The sequence below is a fragment of the Dermacentor variabilis genome, chromosome 6 (genome assembly GCF_050947875.1).
Source record: "Dermacentor variabilis isolate Ectoservices chromosome 6, ASM5094787v1, whole genome shotgun sequence".
NCBI lineage: Eukaryota > Metazoa > Arthropoda > Arachnida > Ixodida > Ixodidae > Dermacentor > Dermacentor variabilis.
The window spans coordinates 48,464,985-48,482,539 of record NC_134573.1 but is presented as its reverse complement, the minus strand read 5'-3'; the positions used below and the strand labels follow the sequence as shown (position 1 = coordinate 48,482,539).

General features: G+C 48.5%; 1 protein-coding gene across 3 annotated transcripts in view; it reads left to right on the top strand.

The window, feature by feature from the left end:
* LOC142584155 (venom metalloproteinase BumaMPs1-like) overlaps positions 1-17,555 on the top strand; it is a 176,346-nt gene that overhangs the window by 20,713 nt on the left and 138,078 nt on the right. The window lies entirely within an intron of this gene.

The window sequence follows — 17,555 nt, the reverse complement described above, 5'->3', positions numbered from 1 at the left end:
TGCGCATACGAAAGTTCATTTGCTGCTTTCGGCAAATAATAGAACCAAGGAAGAAACACTTTTTTGGCCGAACAAGACGTCCATACCGCTTTCAGTCGTGCAGTAGCTGCAAGTATCGACTTCATATATCGTATGCAGAAGATGCAGGATAGACTGTACCCGCCAGCGCAGCCTTTTGCAGATGTCTTCAAGGGACTCGGCCAGCCGAGAGACTTCGAGTAGGATAAGAATCTCAGGTCAGATACAGTGGGCGTCATGGTTCCCGCGAGAAGAGTTCCTGTGGCTCTTCAGCGCAAGGTCGTGATGGAACTACAGCGTATGGGAGCACAAGGCGCAATAACAAACGTAGCTGAGCCTACCGAGTGGTGTTTGCATATGCTCACAGTTGTCAAAAAGGACAAGGGACACCTAACAAAGTCCAGGTGCACGAACATTACTCAGTGTCACCCTTAGAAGACGCAGCGTCGCAGCTGTCCGGTGCTAACTACTTATCAACGAACGACGCGGTGTAAGGATTTTGGCAAATTATACTCACGGAATTTTGCTCTAAGCTCTATGAATTGAACACGCCATACGGGTCCCATTAGTGTTTTCGAATGCCTTACGGCATCGCATCAGCTTCTGAAATCTTCCAAGTAGCTGCGTACCGCATGAAGGAAGGCTTACGCTGCGTAGCCGTGGTCCTAGATCACATGCTACTTTGGCGCCGCACAAAGTATGAGCACGACCACCACCTGTCACTTTTGTTGGCAGGATGTCTCGAAAACAACCTCAAGCGTAATATAAAAATGGACCTTCTTGCAGCCTGAAGTCTGCTACCTACGGCACATCCTTAGCAGAGAAGGCCTCCACCTGGACCCTTGTAAAGGGAAGGCCATACTTAAAAAGAAAGAGCCAAAGAACAGTAAGGAGCTGCAAGTCTTTTTAGGCATGATTAATTAGGTGCATCATTTTATTCCTTACGCGTCCTTCGTGACTGCCCAACTAAGAGCTTTGTGGCGCAAGGAGATTCAGTGCGTTTGGACTGAGGTTCATTCAGCAGTGAAGTTAGGAAATGTTTCATCATAGCTTAGTGAACGCTGCAATCATTTCCTTGTTCGGCGCACATAAGCCGCCACTCTTTCGGTCGACGTGATCCAAATGGAATTAGGTGCAGTGCTTATTCAAGACGGCTGCCTCGTAGCTTTCTCGTCAGGCTCACTCACAGTTGCACAGCAACGCTACGTACATATTGAGAAAGAAACACTGGTTTCACGGCTGAATATTTGACCCGGGAAGTGTAACTGTGGACTCGAATCACCGCCACTTGTTGCCTACATTGAGCGAACCACTATATCGATTTCCACTTCGCCCGCAGCGCATGCGTTTAACTATTAATTTTAATGCTATTAATTTGATCAACAACTTGCCTAGATTACCTGGCAAGAATATTATGCAAAACGAAACTGAAAATTCTCAAGTAAATGTGCTTGAGTACATGTCAGCTTCGCAAGAGCACCTGAGAGATCTTCTTGCGGCCACCAATGAAGATTCGATTTTCGTTAAGCTTCGAGGTTACGTCAAAACAGGCTGACCAAAAAAATTCGAGGTACCCAAAAGTTTGCGTCCATATTGGTGCTAAAAAGAAGATCTACACATGCAAGATGGTCTTGTTTTTGGCAGCAACAAGGTAAAAATGCGATCTTCAAAGAAACGAGAAATTATGCTGCTTCTTCATGCTGCGTACCTGGGAGCGGAAAAGACGAAGGCTCGGGCAAGAGACATGATGTACTGGCCAAACGTGTCACATTAGATAGAGCAGCCTTGCAAGAACTACGCTGTCCGCCAAAAATAAGAAGGGCGGAACGCGAGAATGCTTTTTTATTACCCCGACATCCCCAAGCTCTCCTGGAAATTCATTGGCATAGACCTGGCCTTCCATGAGGGCCGTAAGTTACCCGTAATTGTGTCCTTTAGTTGTTCTGTTCTGAGATCCGGGAACTCCGTCAGAGCGCTCCTAACGCTCTGACGTCGTGATGTACAGAACTGTTTTCCCCACACAGCGTGCCCTTTAACCTCTGCAGTGATGACGGCCAACCGTTCGGCAGTCGGCTTCTCAAGGACGTTTTGCAACGGCTAGGCGTTGCCCATCTTACGTCAAGTCCGTGTCATCCCCGCTCTAATAGTATGACAAAAAGAGAACTACAAGAGGTCAAGAAGCTTCGAAACAAATGTTGGCATAACCATCTGACTTTCAGTGGGCATTGTTTGAATGGCGCAACAACCTCAGAGATGATGTTCTAAAGTCCGCTTTGCAGAAACCCATGGGACGGCAAACCAGGATCCTGCTACCTGTGCCCATGAGCCACTAGAACCAGAGAAAGTACCCTGCAAAGTCATTTACAGCAGGCTCCAGGAGGTCAGTCAACGCCAGAAGGTCCACTATAACCATGGAACGACGCACCTACCGCCACTCTCTCCACCTCAGCCAGTCACTACATATAAAACACTCCAGCGAATCAGGTCATCTGCTATTTATCTGACGCCAACGAACACGGCCCGTTCAGTGATCCTCAAAACGGAAGATGGTCGAGATCGCGAAGGTAGTCCTGCGAGGCATCCCAAAAAGGCACCATAGGAGACCACACCTCTCAAGAGCTACGTAGATGCACAAGGACTCACCACAAGCCTTGTCGATACCCGCAACTTGAGAGGCATAATGAATTTGTTTCCCAATAAAGGGACATGTAGCATGGCTGAATATGCTGTCGTCTTCACGTACCCGCAATCGCGTGATCTGTTACGTCACGTTGTTTCTCTTTGTACGCAACTTGCTCAACCGCGAGAAACTTTTTTCGCCCCAGTGCGGGCCTGGCTGCAGTCGCATGCAGTGTGTCTGTTTAATTTATGCACGGCATAATTCACTATGTTCGAGTTCGAATACAACTCCGAATCAAGCCCATGCATTGAGTGAGATGTGTACGCAGCGGTGTCAGGCAAGGAACTGATACACTATGCCTGTCAAAGAACGCATTATTGTCATTTTATGCATAGAGATGTACGAAGCATAGCTAGCATAGTTTATAGCCCTAGATGTTAGAGTCACCGGGGCGCACATCCATTCTAAGAGGTTGTCCAAGGATGGGTCCCGGTACTTCAACTCAGGATCCTGGGCCTCCTTATCCAGGCAGACGACAAGGCAACGGCTATGATCAGAAAAATCAAGCTCACGTCAGACCAGACCTTGAACACGATCAGACGAATGGCCTACATTCGGAGGGGTCTGAAGGAATCGAACACCTTGCGCCTCGTTCGGGCCTTTGTTATCTCAAATCGTTTACGCGGCACTGTAAATGCAACTACTCATGAGCGACGTCATACAACTTGACACAATAATTAGGAAAGCCACAAAGCAGGCCTTACGTATTTTCCTACATTCGTTCACGACAAAATTAATTTAAATGGCAGCTCACAACACAGTAGCCGAGCTCGTATAAGCCCGCAAATCTAATCAAAGGATCCGCGTTCACTAGAACAAGGTATGCAGAAGCACCCTCCACAAGATCGGATGGTAAGAATCACACTATACCGGCCACGACCAACCACCCGAAAAGCGGACTGAGAAGCTGGAATGCAAACCACTACCGCGCGACATGAACCACACAAGGCACGCCGCACGCCGCGACACCCGGACAAGAGCCATCTCCTAGGCCCTGGAGGAAGATGACACGGACGCCTCTCTAACCAAACGCTCCACGAGGGCAACGGTCGTGGTCACCAGGCTGGACAAGGTGGTCATTTGCGCATCAATCAACACTCCGTCTTCGGAGGAAGCAGAAGAAGCAGCGATAGCCCTCGCACTCTTGCAACCTAAGGTCACCAAGATCGTCATGGACTAACAAGCTGCGTACAAGACTTACATATATGGCTGGGTGTCCCTTTCATCACTACAAATCATCGAAAAAGCTACTCCTCCTAAACAATCCAACTAGCTTGGGTCCCGGCCCACTCCTCAGTTGAGGGCAACGAATGTGCTCATCAACAGGCCCGAGCACTCAACTGAGCCACCGAGGACTAGGCAAGGGGATGGCAACCTGTCACCAGTTACACAGATATAGTCATGTATTACAGGGAAGATATTCCCACACGCCCACCACTCCTTGACCAGAGCCGAACAAATGATATACAGCAAAGTACAGGCAGCATCAATCAATAAGTCTTTATGTTTGTCTTACGTGTACACGGAAAAGCTGCTTCGTCGCAGCTTGACTGCGCTCCTGCCACACGTACATCGGCAACATACAGCAAAACACATAGGTAATAGATGAGCATACAGAGAAGTATATTTTTTTTACAGTTTCAGAAGCGCACAGGATATGTATTTAACATAATGTGAGACATTTAAGCAAGAAATACAAACAATACAAAAAAGAAACTGCATCAAGACAGGTGTTAGCTAATTAACATAAGCACTAATGCAACGTTCTAGCATATTATTATAAGTACTAATCAAATTAGCATAATTAGATCAAGTGGATCTATTTTATGGTACAGTTTTTCTTTAGGCTATACAGAGATCGAACATTTCTTTGTTCGTTAGTATTAGTATTTCTCTATCTCGTGCATAGCATGCGTTTAATGTAAGTGGCACTGTCTGTCGAACCCTTTCTTTACCATAGGGTGTGCGAGAGAAGGGAATTTCGAATGGCGGTTGGTACCTAGACGAATACAACGCTATTGTTTCCTTTAAACTTGCTAGGTCTAAACACTTTTCCAGTTTGCTGAATTTAGCGCTTTTATACATTGTTAGTCATTTGTGGATGTAAATTTTGTCCTATATTATGATTTTATGTTTACGACAAAATGGATCTATATGTTCTAGAAACAGGGTGTTATCAATATACCGGGATGCTTTTTTCTGTAATAATGTAAGTGTATCTACGTTTGTATGTGTGGCGTTTCCCCATACTGATGCACAGTTCTACAAGTGGGAATTCAACAAAACGTAGTGTAGAGTACGATTTACAAAATTTGATTGCAACGAAGTGAAACAAAATTATCAGTGTTGTTATAGTACCAAGTCTCAGTGAACATTATTACATCGAAAGAAACGTTGAATGATTCTAACAAAGCTGCAATGTCATTATATTTCCGCTGAATATATTTCGTGTTAAGGTGAAAGAGTTTAAGCTGTTTGTGTAGTTCACAGGGCACAAGATTTTTTTCATCCTCAGGAAGGATACAGTCGGCAGCCATATCAGTAGTGCCACTGATAGCAGACTGCCTAAAGAAAACGTGGCATTTCTAGCCGTCCGCGCAGATCTTGTTAAGACACTTTCATGGTTTATCGCTGCAACTTGCGATTTCTCGTCGCGACGTGCGAAAATGTTGCCCGTTTTTGACCCAAGCAATTTTCAATCGTGCTTTTTGATTCCGCGATACAGCCATGCGCAAAAGTACCTGCATATACTGACAAAGATGCTCTTTTATGTAAATTAGCTCATCTGTCGATGAAACCGAAGATGATTCAGTCGGTAGGCCCAACTTAGTGTTTGTGATACCTGTTTTGCGGGCTTTTTCAAGAATCTTGTCCCGCTTATCTCGCCTCACAAACTGGGCCATGATGTTTTTTTTATTTTTCTGTTTTGTTGAAACCCTGTGACATATGTCTACGTCAGTGACTGAAATTGGCTCATCACTTTCCTTGCCAACTTTGCTGAGAACATCTCAAAGACATTAATTTCTTTCTGTTTTTTGGCGTTTCCGGTTTCCAGGGTCTGGTTACGTGAGTATTGCTCAGACTTCACGAGGTCAGCTTGGCATCTAGGAAGGTCACTTTCGATCGCGATGCCCTGCAGTCAGAGCGTATAGTTTTCTATTTGTAGTTGCTTATTTTCAATCAGACAAGCTTCAAGACTTTCATTAGCTTCGTCAAAGATATTGCTAATGATAGTCCATGCTGCGTTTCATCTCTTCTAAATATGCCCGAAGATTTCTTTCTGCTGTACGGTTACATTTTTACAGAAATTCTTGGAAGTTCTTGAATTCATTTCGAAGCTCCTGCTTGAATTCCTGGAAGCACTCTTGCATTTCCTTTGACATTTCTTACCTACCAGGACAAACAAAGCGCAAATACGTTTCGCAACACATTGTGGCAGCAGCGACAGCAGCACTTTTAAGTGACCTAATCAGGTGAAAAAAAAGAAAATTGGCTAACCAGCAACGTGAGGCAGGGCCCAATCTGTAGTTCAGGTCGATATGCTGTCGCAGCTGCCGAGTGATCTGTCCACGAGCACCACTGTCTATTTATGGGCCTTGCGATGGTCACGAGGACCCGGTGTGTTGGGCCCGATTAGTAGGTCTGAACGATATGCTGTCTCTGCTGCCAAGTGCTCTGTCCACGAGCACCGCTGTTTATTTATGGGCCATGCGATGGTCTCGAGGAACCGCTGTATTTCGCCGCCGGGACTGGAATGCTCCAAACTTTCCGCAGCGGCCTTGCTTCGTCGTCCCTAGTCCTTTACACAGGCCCGTTCAGCAGCGATGCGGATGCGACTGTGCTGGCTTGCCGATGGCAGATCTGCAACATGAAGCAGTGCGCGATTAGTAGTTGTGTAGATACGCTGTCGCTGCTGCCATGTGATCTGTCCACGAGTACCACTGTCTATTTATGAGCCTTGCGATGGTCTCGAGGAACCGCTGTATTACGCCGCCGGGACTGGAATGCTCCAGGCTTTCCGCGGTGGCCTTGTTTCTTCACCCGTAGTCCTTTACGCAGGTCCAATTAGCAGTGATGCGGATGTGGTTTTGCTAGCTTGTCGATGGCAGATCTGCAACGTGAGACAGGGTCTGATTAGTAGTTCTGTTCGATATGCTGTCGCTGCTGCCAACTGATCTGTCCACGAACACCGCTGTCTATTTATCGGCTTTGCGATGGTCACGAGGACCCGCTCTATTATACCGCCGGGCCTGTATTGCTCCAGGCTTTCCGCAGCGGCCTTGGTTCATCGTCCGTAGTCCTTTACGCAGGTCCGTTCCGCAGCGATGCGAATCTGCAACCTGAGGCAGGGCCCGATTAGTAGTACTGGTCGATATTGTCACTTGGTGGTGACGTTGAAGAACACAATAGCAATACTGGGAAAGACAAAAATAACTTTTATTGGGCGAACTTGTGCCCTCAAAAACAGGCTACACTGAATGAACGGCGACAGCGGCGAACACAGTCGGCGATCCGAAGGACTCCTGGCGCACCATATCGCTGCAGAAAGTTCTCGACAAATAATTTCGCCATTTCGGCTGCGCTACCTTTCGGCGCAGCTTTAGTATGAGCGAAGGGGGTGAGATAGTCCTTCGCCACGACGATCCACTTATTTCCGGATGTTGACGTCGGAAACGGCCTCAACAAATCCATCCCAATCTGCTGGAATGGTCGGCGAGGAGGTTCGATCGGCTGTAGTAATCCTGCTGGCCTTGTCGGTGGTGTCTTGAGTCGCTGACAGTCTCGGCACGCGTTGCCGTAATGGGCGGCGTCGGCGGTCAGACGCGGCCAGTAATACCTTTCCTGTATCGTCGACAGCGTGCGGGAGAATCCGAGGTGCCCAGCGGTAGGGTCGTCGCGTAGGGCGTGCAATACTTCTGCACGCAGCGCTAACGGTACAAGAAGGTACCTGGCGCGGACTGGTGAGAAATTCTTCTACACGAGTAGGTTGTTTTGTAGCGTGAACGAAGAAAATCCGCGCTTAAATGCCCTAGGGACAGCGTCGGTGTTCCCTTCCAAGTACTCGACGAGGCGTTTTAGCTCCGGGTCTGCTCGTTGCTGTTTAGTGAAGCCTTCCGCGCTTATTATTCCAAGGAAGGCGCCGTCGTCCTCGTCGTCTTGCGGCGGGAGATCGATGGGGCCGCAAGACAACCAGTCGGCGTCAGAGTGTTTTCTTCCGGACTTGTATATTACCGTTACATCATATTCTTGCAGTCTAAGGCGACACCACGCCAGCCGTACTGAAGGGTCCCTTAAGTTAGCTAGACAACACAACACGTGATGGTGGCTGACGACTTTGAATGGCCTGCCATAGAGGTAAGTGCGGAATTTTGCTGTAGCGCAAACGATGGCGAGGCATTCCTCGTTAGTCGTAGAATAATTGCCTTCCGCTTTTGAAAGCGACCGGCTAGCATAAGATATCACCCGTTCAAGTCCGTCTTTCCTCTGGACTAGGACGGCACCGAGGCCTAGGCTACTGGCGAAAGTGTGGATTTCGGTATCGGCGTCCTCGTCGAAGTGTGCAAGTACCGGCGGTGATTGCATGCGTGGGCCTACGGCGTTTCCCACTTGAATTTGACATCACATTTGGTTCGATGTGTTAGCGGCTCCGCGGTGCGTGAAAAGTCCTTGACAAAGCGCCTATAGTAGGCACACATGCCAAGGAATCTATCTGCGCACTGCCTTCTTGTCGATTATCTGCGGGAACTTTGCGATGGCAGCTGGGTTGTGAGGGTCAATGCGTACTCCAGATTTGCTGATGACGCGTCCTAGGAACAGACGCTCATCGTAAGCGAAGCGGCACTTTTCCGGCTTCAGAGTGAGCTCTGATGACTTGATGGCTTCTAATAGTGTCGCAAGCCGCTTAAGGTGATGGTCAAGATTTCCGGCGAAGACAACGACGTCATCCAAGTAAACAAAATACGGCTGCCACTTCAATCCTGCTAACACCGTGTCCATGACGGGCTCAACCTTTGCAGGCGCCGAGCACAGTCCGCATGGCCTGACCTTGAATTCGTAGAGGCCGTCTGGCGTGATGAAGGCAGTCTTTTCGCGATCCCTTTCGTCGACTTCTATTTGCCAGTATGCAGACTTCAGGTCCATCGACGAGAAGTATTTAGCGTTGCAGAGTCGATACAATGCGTCGTCTATCCGTGGAAGGGGTACACGTCCTTCTTCGTGATCTTGTTCAGCCGACGATAATCGACGCAGAAGCGTAGGGTTCCATCATTTTTCTTTACCAGGACTACAGCAGATGCCCACGGGCTTTTCGACGGCTGGATGATGTCGTCGCGCAGCATTTCGTGGACTTGTTGCCTAATAACTTCACGTTCTCGCGTCGAAACTCGGCAAGGGGTATGGCGAAGTAGTCAAGGGCATTCTTCGGTTAATATGCGATCCTTTGCAGCTGGTGTTTGTCGAATCCTCGATGACGTCGAAAAGCAGTCTTTGTATTGTCGGATAAGATTTCCTGATCTGTTGCTGCGTACTCATAGGAAGACTTGGATTTACGTCGAAGTCTGGTTCGGGCATTATACTCATCGAGGTAGCTGAGGCAGGATCCGAGAGGACAACGGCATTGCTGGTTTCCACAATTTCCTCGATATATGGAATTGTCCTGCCTTTGTTGATGTGCTTGAACTCGTGGCTTAAGTTGGTTAGCATAACTACCGCTTTCCCTTCGTTGAGTCGAGCGATCCCTCTTGTGACGCAAATTTCACGGTCGAGTAGTAGATGTTGGTCGTGCTTGATGGCCCCTTCTACGTCAGCAGGTGTTGCGGTGCCGACGGAAATAATAATGCTTGAGCGTGGCGGGATTCTCACTTGATCTTCGAGCATATTCAAGGCGTGGTGACTACGAGAGCTCTCCGGCGTATCGCTTGATCTTCCGACAGCGTTATCGATTTTGACTTCATGTCTATGATTGCGCCGTGTTGGTTTAGGAAGTCCATGCCGAGAATGACGTCTCGTGAACACTGTTGGAGGACAACGAAGGTGGCAGGCTAAATCCGGTCATGAACGTTAATTCCTGCCATGCAGACTCAATTCGGTGTAATGAGGTGTCCTCCAGTGGTTCGAATTTGAGGGCCTTCCGAAGCAGTTTCAACTTTCTTCAACCGGGTGGCGATGTGTCCACTCATTACGGAGTAATCGGCCCCTGTGTCCACTAAGGCGGTACTTGCGTGCCCGTCGAGAAGCACGTCGAGGTCGGTGGTTTTTTGTCTGGCGTTGCAGTTGTTGAAGTGAAGCTGGAACGTCGCGTAGTCAAGTCGTCTTTCGTCGGTGTAGTCTTCTCTTCCTGACTTGGTCGGGACGGCGGCGTGTCGTTATTATGTCGTCAAGATGGTCTGTTCGTCGTCTTCGTCGTCTCCGGAGGATCTTCATTAGTCCTACGAACAGCAACCGCCCCTCCATCGGTTGCTGCTTTTAGTTTCCCGCTGCAAAATATGGGCTCGCAGAGCAGCCCCGGGCTGGGCCAGTTGGCCGGTTGGTTGGCGCTCCGGCGACAAGTAGCGGCCTGGTAAAGGCGAACGGGACGGCCGTCGAGGGCTCCAATGAGTGGCGGCGAGGTAGTCGGTGATATCGCATGGTTGTTCGCCAATCTGGTCGCGGCGCGCTAACGGCGAACCCTCGGAGTCGCATCTCCCGCTATGGGCATCGGCGGTAGATGTGCCTGGCTTCTCTGCAGGGATAGCTAAGCGGACTGTGGTCGGGGGCGCACCAAACGTCATCCTTAGAATGCCGCGTGGGGTGACGGGCTGGCGTGCTGGCAGCGGGGGTGGTGGTGGACGACGAAACTATGTCGCCATTGGGCCCGGCCATGGGCACGGAGGGGGAACGTGATGGCGGACTATAGCGGCGGTTGTCATCGCTTGCCGCTGAGGCTGCGGCGATTGAGGGGCTACTCCGAGTTGTTTTCGGAGCACCTCACGTACGGCGTCGGTAACGGAAGCCACTTGAGGCTGTGATGGTGGGAACAACTTCTGTAGCTCTTCCCGCACGTTAGCTCGGATAGTCTCACGCAGGTCGTCGGTGGCCAGTGACTGAACTGTGGCGTAGCTTGTCGAGTTCGTGCGGCGGTTGAATTGCCGGTTCCGCATTTGCAGTGCCTTCATGATGCTAGTGGCCTCGCGAAGAAACTCTTCGACAGTCTTCGGTGGGCTTCGTACCATTCAAGCGAAAAGTCCCTCCTTTACACCACGCATCAATAGGCGGACTTTCTTCTCCTCGGATATTTCGGGGTCGGCGTGGCGGAATAGGCGGCTCATCTCTTCTTTGAAAGTCGCGGTTGTCTCATTAGGTAGATGCACCCGGGTTTTTAATAGCGCTTGGACTCGTTCTCGGCGTCCGATGCTTGCGAATGTCTGCAGGAAGCCGCTTCGGAACAGGTCTCAGGCCGTGAAGGTGGCTTCTCGGTTCTCGAACCACGGTCTGGCAGCGTCTTCCAATGCGAAGAAGACATGTCGCAATTTGTCGTCGCTCTTCCTTCTGTTAAATGTAGCGACTCTGTCATACGTCTCAAGCCAGCTTTTTGGGTGCTCGAACGTTGAACTGCGAAACATCGGAGGCTCTCTGGGCTGCTGCAGCACGATGGGGGACGCTGGAGCTGCCAATGGGGGGGGGGGAGGGGGGGGGGACTTGGTGACAATATTTCTGCTCGACTTAGGCAAAAGTCCATGTTCTGAGGGCAGTCTTTGCAGCCTGCGGCTACCGCGCTGGTTCTTGTCAACGCTGGTGGTGTCTTCCGCGTTCGGGCTTGGGTCGCGGCTTTGTGGAGGCGTCCCGTACATGAACGCAAAGCACCTCCACCGATGCCACGTAGTGGTGACGTGGAATAACACAGTTGCAATACTGTGAAACACAAAACTAGCATTTATTGTTCGAACTTGTGCCCTCAAAAACAGGCTACACACAATAAACGGCGACAGCGGCGAACAAAATCGGCGATCGTCGAAAATCTGATCAGCGAGTCAAGCGTGTTGGCTTTTATACTGCAGCTCTCGAATGTTCCAAATTAATCGCTGAGACCCACGTGCCTTCCACAAAGTTCTACACCGTTCGCGTCGCGCATACATGAAATCAGATTACGCAAGTTTCGGTGACAGACAGCGGATGGAACCATCGATAACATTGCAGAAACTTCCTATACATGCAGGCGCCTCCTGCGCTGCGTGATAACATTTGTTAAGCGGTGAAACGTGGTCACGCGAGAAAGATAAACATGTAAACGTGTCAATATGCTGTCGCTGCTGCCAAGTTTAGGAAACTTGCCCCCCCACCCCCCTCTGCCTCCAGAGCAGAATATACGCTGAAATATACGAGAACACATGTCCTCACTGCATTGCACTAGGCACCCACCGGCACGACCCAGAAGAGTGCGATTTCTCCAAAGTTCCACCTCCACCTATACCCCATACCTATACATCCTGCTATCCATCCCCTCCTTGGAAGACCAGCTCCGACTGATCCACAAGGGCCAGGCGGCCCTGGAAGCCTATGGAGCCCGTGAATAGGGAGCCACCCCACCACGTGCTCAACGCGCTTCATTTCATTATGGATCCATAATGTTTTTCTCTCTTTCCCTCTCCAAGGATGGGTGAAAAGCCAGTGACACATTCTCACAGGCTAAGCCACTGAAAACGAAATGAATTAAAGAACCCATTGCACGTATAGAACTCTAAGAAATATGTGTATTTCAGCCGCGCTATGCTTAAGCCACATAACGTTTGCACATATGGCCAACATGGCCTTCTGACTGTCCTTTCATATCATAGCGTCCACTGTGGAAAACAAGCATGAGGAGGTATTGGAAGAACGAATAAGTCTCTATGACTTTGATTCCGTCTTTATCACAGGAACATCACTGTATGTGTGAAAACAGCTATGACAAATATTAAAAATTCAAACCAAAAACTTCTATAATGTGATGTTCCGGAAGCGATCTTCATGAAGTAGGAGTGCAACGGGGTCGTAATGTTAGATAGATGCAGGGTTAAATATCTTGTTCGCAGCTATCAATATCATAAACACGAAAACTTGTGTGTGGACTCAACTTCTTTCAGTATTTATGTTCAAGGAAGATCTGATTTCATTGCTAATAATTAAAAATAATGACAAAGCACTGTCGTCTGCGTATTTTAACCGGCCTGTGATGTTGCATATGGCAAGCCATGGTCTTCGGCATAGGTCGCGCACTTAGCACTCTGATGCACGTTCTCTGGGGAGCACGGCCTCGAACTTACGATACTACGTAAAGGGATGCAAAGAAATTTTATAAGCATTCATCTTACGCTCCAATTAAATAAATAACCCGACTCTTCCGTAATGAAATATTAGGCAGTACCTATACAATAAATCCAGTCATTGAAATTAATTTGGAATTAAATTATGAAATTTTCCATCCAAAATGACGATTCAACCATCAAGAATGGGAGTAATTTGATATATCTTTGAAATATTCAAGATATCGACTTAGGAACAAAGCAACACCAGAACGCAAGACACAAGGCAAATGGTACATGGGTCGATGCTTTTTAAGAGGTGGGTATTGTCACGTGTACATGTTTATCTTTCTCGGGTGACCGCCTTTCACCGCTTAACAAATGTTATCACACAGCGCATGACGCGCAGCAAATGGAAGATATTCCAAATAGCTGCCATATTTTGCGATTGCTCTGATTCCCACTCCTTCCTACGGGTATTTCTTATCACATGACCCTTTATTTGGTGAACCCCTGGAATTGTGGAAATGTGGTTTATTGGGAGCCAATGACAAAAGGCAAAAAAATACATAACGACAGAACTCATCTCTTGATGACTGCCGTCGATAATTATCATTCAAGCAATGAATCCACACAACGTATCTCTGAAGCGAGGTTAATGTAATATAGGTTGTAGTGATTCTGAAACTTTCTTGGCTTCTGCTAGCTACAACGTTCCACGACATCGTCCCATTTTATTTGTGGCACTCATTTCCCAAAAGCATGACCATGAGCATGGCGACATGAAGACGACTGCATAACATCGACACAATGGTGATGATAGAATGACAAAGAAATGACGTCAATTAAACGACACAATCGGTATAACAACGACGAGTATGTGACAAGGATTGATTAAGACGACTCTATGACCAAGCTGAAGTGATGACAATGGCATGATCACAACGGCATGATGATGATGTTATGACGACGTATCTATGATACCGACTGTCTGACGCCAATGCTACGGCTACAATGGCATGACAAAAACGGCATCATCGCTATTCAATGGTGACAACTTGAGTACTACAGAATGACAAACAAGGAATGAAGTTGAGGGATCGACGAAGCCAGCATGACGACAAAGGGATCATGACAATGGAATAACGTTACTGAAGTTGTAACGATGGTTAAACGACAGCTTGATGACAGTGGCATGACGAGCGTCGGAAGACGAAGCTAGAATGACAATGGTGCAACCATGGCGGCATCACGACGATGGTGTGACAATGAATGCACTATGACTGTTGACAACGATGGCGGGACGATGGTGGCATGACGAGTCGCCTTGAAGAGCTGGAGTGACAATGAGGCAACGACCACGATGGCATCACGACCCCGAGTATGCAACGACCCCAAGCTATAGAGAAGTTTGCCTATGGGATCTGAGTGGAAGGCGTGATGGCATAACAAGTGAGGCCACGAAGATCACGATGATTTAACGAACATGACGGCATCACGACGGCGGTGCAACAACGAACGCATAACAACGGTATGACGACGATGGCTTGCCGATAGTCGGCTAACAAAGCTGGAATGACGATGATGCGACGACCACTACGGCCTCCCGACAACTTGTACACACGTACCTAGCGGCCGAAGCTCTCAGACAACTTGGGCCATTAAATCGGGGTTGAAAGCCGGGTGACGCCATTATTACACCATTACTGTATCCTTGCGCGTCATTTCGCCGCGCTTGCTCCTTCATCATATTACGCAATCGTGAATGTATTAGCGCCTTCATACTGCGGCGGCTATGTGGGTATCTTTGCCGGCTCCCGGAAGGGAAGCGTGGCAGAGTGGTTCTCCGCTTCCTGACAACCAACGTCGCCCTGCGGTCAGCGGCCCGTCTTAAGCATAATGGTACAATGGTATACGCGCATAATGGTATACTAGGCCCTGGCATAATAACGAATCTCAATTACGTCAACCCGAAATCCCGTGCATGCAACTTTCTCCGGACGTTTCTGACCAACGATTCCGCAGAGCTGACATTCGGCAAACTTGCCAGTGATTGAATTTCTCTTAGAACGCGGGACACCCCTCAAGGCATTGTTCTTTCCACGTTCCTTTTTGATCTGAATACATTCCAGCTTCTTGTGAAGCTGACAGCCATCCCCCGTATCTCCCGATCCCTCTACGCAGACGATGTTTCAATCTGGACCTGCAAAGGCTCTGATGGGGACACTCAGACTGCCATTCAGGAGGCTGTTCACAACATACAGTCACATGTTGGGACTACGGGGATCAGTTGTTCACCATTAAATTGTGTTTCTCGTTTTTGCAACTTAGCCAAGCTCTCTGCTCTGCTTTCTGCACGACCTGTCACTCTTGAGATTCACCTCAACGTCATCAACTATCCTGAGGTGCAGGCCATCCACATCTTAGGAAAGCTGCTGCAAAACAACACGCACAATGAGGTATCCATCATCATGCTTAGAACAATTGCGCAGTAGATGAGATGCCTGAGTCGTAAAATTGCCACCCATAAACGCGGAATTAAGTAAACAGATCTTTCTAAGCTGAACCAGGCATTTAAGGCCTACAAGACGGTGCTTGGTATCGAACGCTATGGCAGCACCCACCTCCTCTACAACCTGGCCGTAGACAACACGGCAAATGAGCTCATTGAAGTCCACTGAACAGTGTAGCAACACCATGTAGCGCTTAGAACGAGGAACAGGCATGCTCTTGCCAAACTGGGCATACACCCTAGCCCTACTCACAAGAGAAACGCGCCCCTTCAACCTCACAACAGGGCCAAGATCTCTGCCAAACTGCTCCCTAAGAATATGCTCGCAGGCATCTACGACTCTCCGCACGATTCCTAGAGCGGCCGCCCAGATGTCCTTTGTACGGACGTGGCTTCTTATCCGTCCTCTCCTGGTCACTTTCACATTACAGTCGACGCGGTGACCGACTCGGGGCGACTCGCTACCTCCGCGATTATTTCTACACCTAAATCAGGAGTTGCGAAAGAAGCAGGCATCGCTCTCGCCATGCTAAATCCAGACATCCGTGTAGTGGTCAGCGAATCTAAAGAGGCCATCAGTAACTTCCGGCACACCAGAGTGGCTTCATCCACCCTGTGTCTCCTTCCTCCGCTCTCTTCCTTCCAGGACGGCGATTTCATCGAAGTGATATGTTTTCCAGCTCACGCGGACAATGCGGAGAACGAGGCCGCGCACCTTACTGCTCGAGCTTTGGCCAACCGAGTAGCGAGGCCCTCTCTCCCCGAAATTCCTAGCGAGCGCCTCACCACCTACCAGGATATCACGACATATTGAGAGTGACTAGGTGACGTCATCCTCGGTGCAGGGTTCTCCTTATTCAAGTGCCTTGCGTGTACCCCCAAAAGCCAACTACAAACAGGCTGTCTCTAATCCTTACATACTCTACCGTATGTATCCAGGCGACTAGCAGCCTAACTGGGCCTCGTGAGTTGCGCACACCACCTTCGCCTGTGCTCTATGGGGAGGTAGGGCCTTCCCTGCTCCTTGTCAGCTCTTGCCATCACAGGAAGGGCGGGACCGACTTCTCGGATCAACCGCAAGCCACATCCAGGCTGCACTATCCTAACGCCCAGGACGCCGCGGGCTCGCGACACCGGCCTCTCACCTAATGTGTCGCATGGCCAGTTCTTCCTTTAGCGAAGAAAGTTATTCTCTCTCTCCGCTCGGCAAAGAAGAACGATGACAAGTACATGAATATGCTAATTACTGAAATTGCGAATTCTCCCATGTTTTTCTAGAAAGCGTCAAACGTTAGCATTATCTGCTCGACCAGGACAGCAATTCTGACACGACTCATGCGTTCAGCTCACTGAACCAGATAGTCAAAACCCAAGGACAGGCATCACATACAACACCTCGGCACTCCATTCATCAACTACATGACTGTAATAAACCACAATGTGTTGGTGGGTGTAGCACCTATTCGGAAGGCTGTTGTCTGTATTGTACTATTAATAATGGTGGTGTCTTCCTTCACACCTGCATTTTTAAGGGTGTTGTTTATTTACACTCATATGAAAGGGTGTTCTTATTTTAATGGCCTGCCAATCGGGGAATTTTGATCAAGATTCTTTACGTGGGCTGTTGGTAAACAGCTTACAAATCATTTGCACCCTTGCGGGTTTTGATATCTTCTCAATGCAGCATAAAAGTAATGCGGTATAAAAACGTAGCAATCGAATGACACCGAACTGCACAAAGTTGCCACAGAAGTGGGGTAAAAGTACTCAGAAAACGAGTTTAGAATAATTTGCGATAATCCTTTTAATTTCTCGACAAGAGTAATATTTCTTTATTTCATTAGAATTTCAGCTGTAAATTACACGCAGTGTACAGCGAGAGGAGAAACATCCTGAGAATACGTGACAGATTCTGTCTTCCACGACAAAATATTTTACTTGCTGCCAACAGCGTTCACCCATTCGCTTTATTGCTTTAAACGAGATGCAACGCGTGTGGGACTTGCACAGCATATAATCGCCGAATTATTTGACTGAATGCAAGAACGCAGGCTGATGTTGGTTTTTTATTTACGCAGTTTATAGT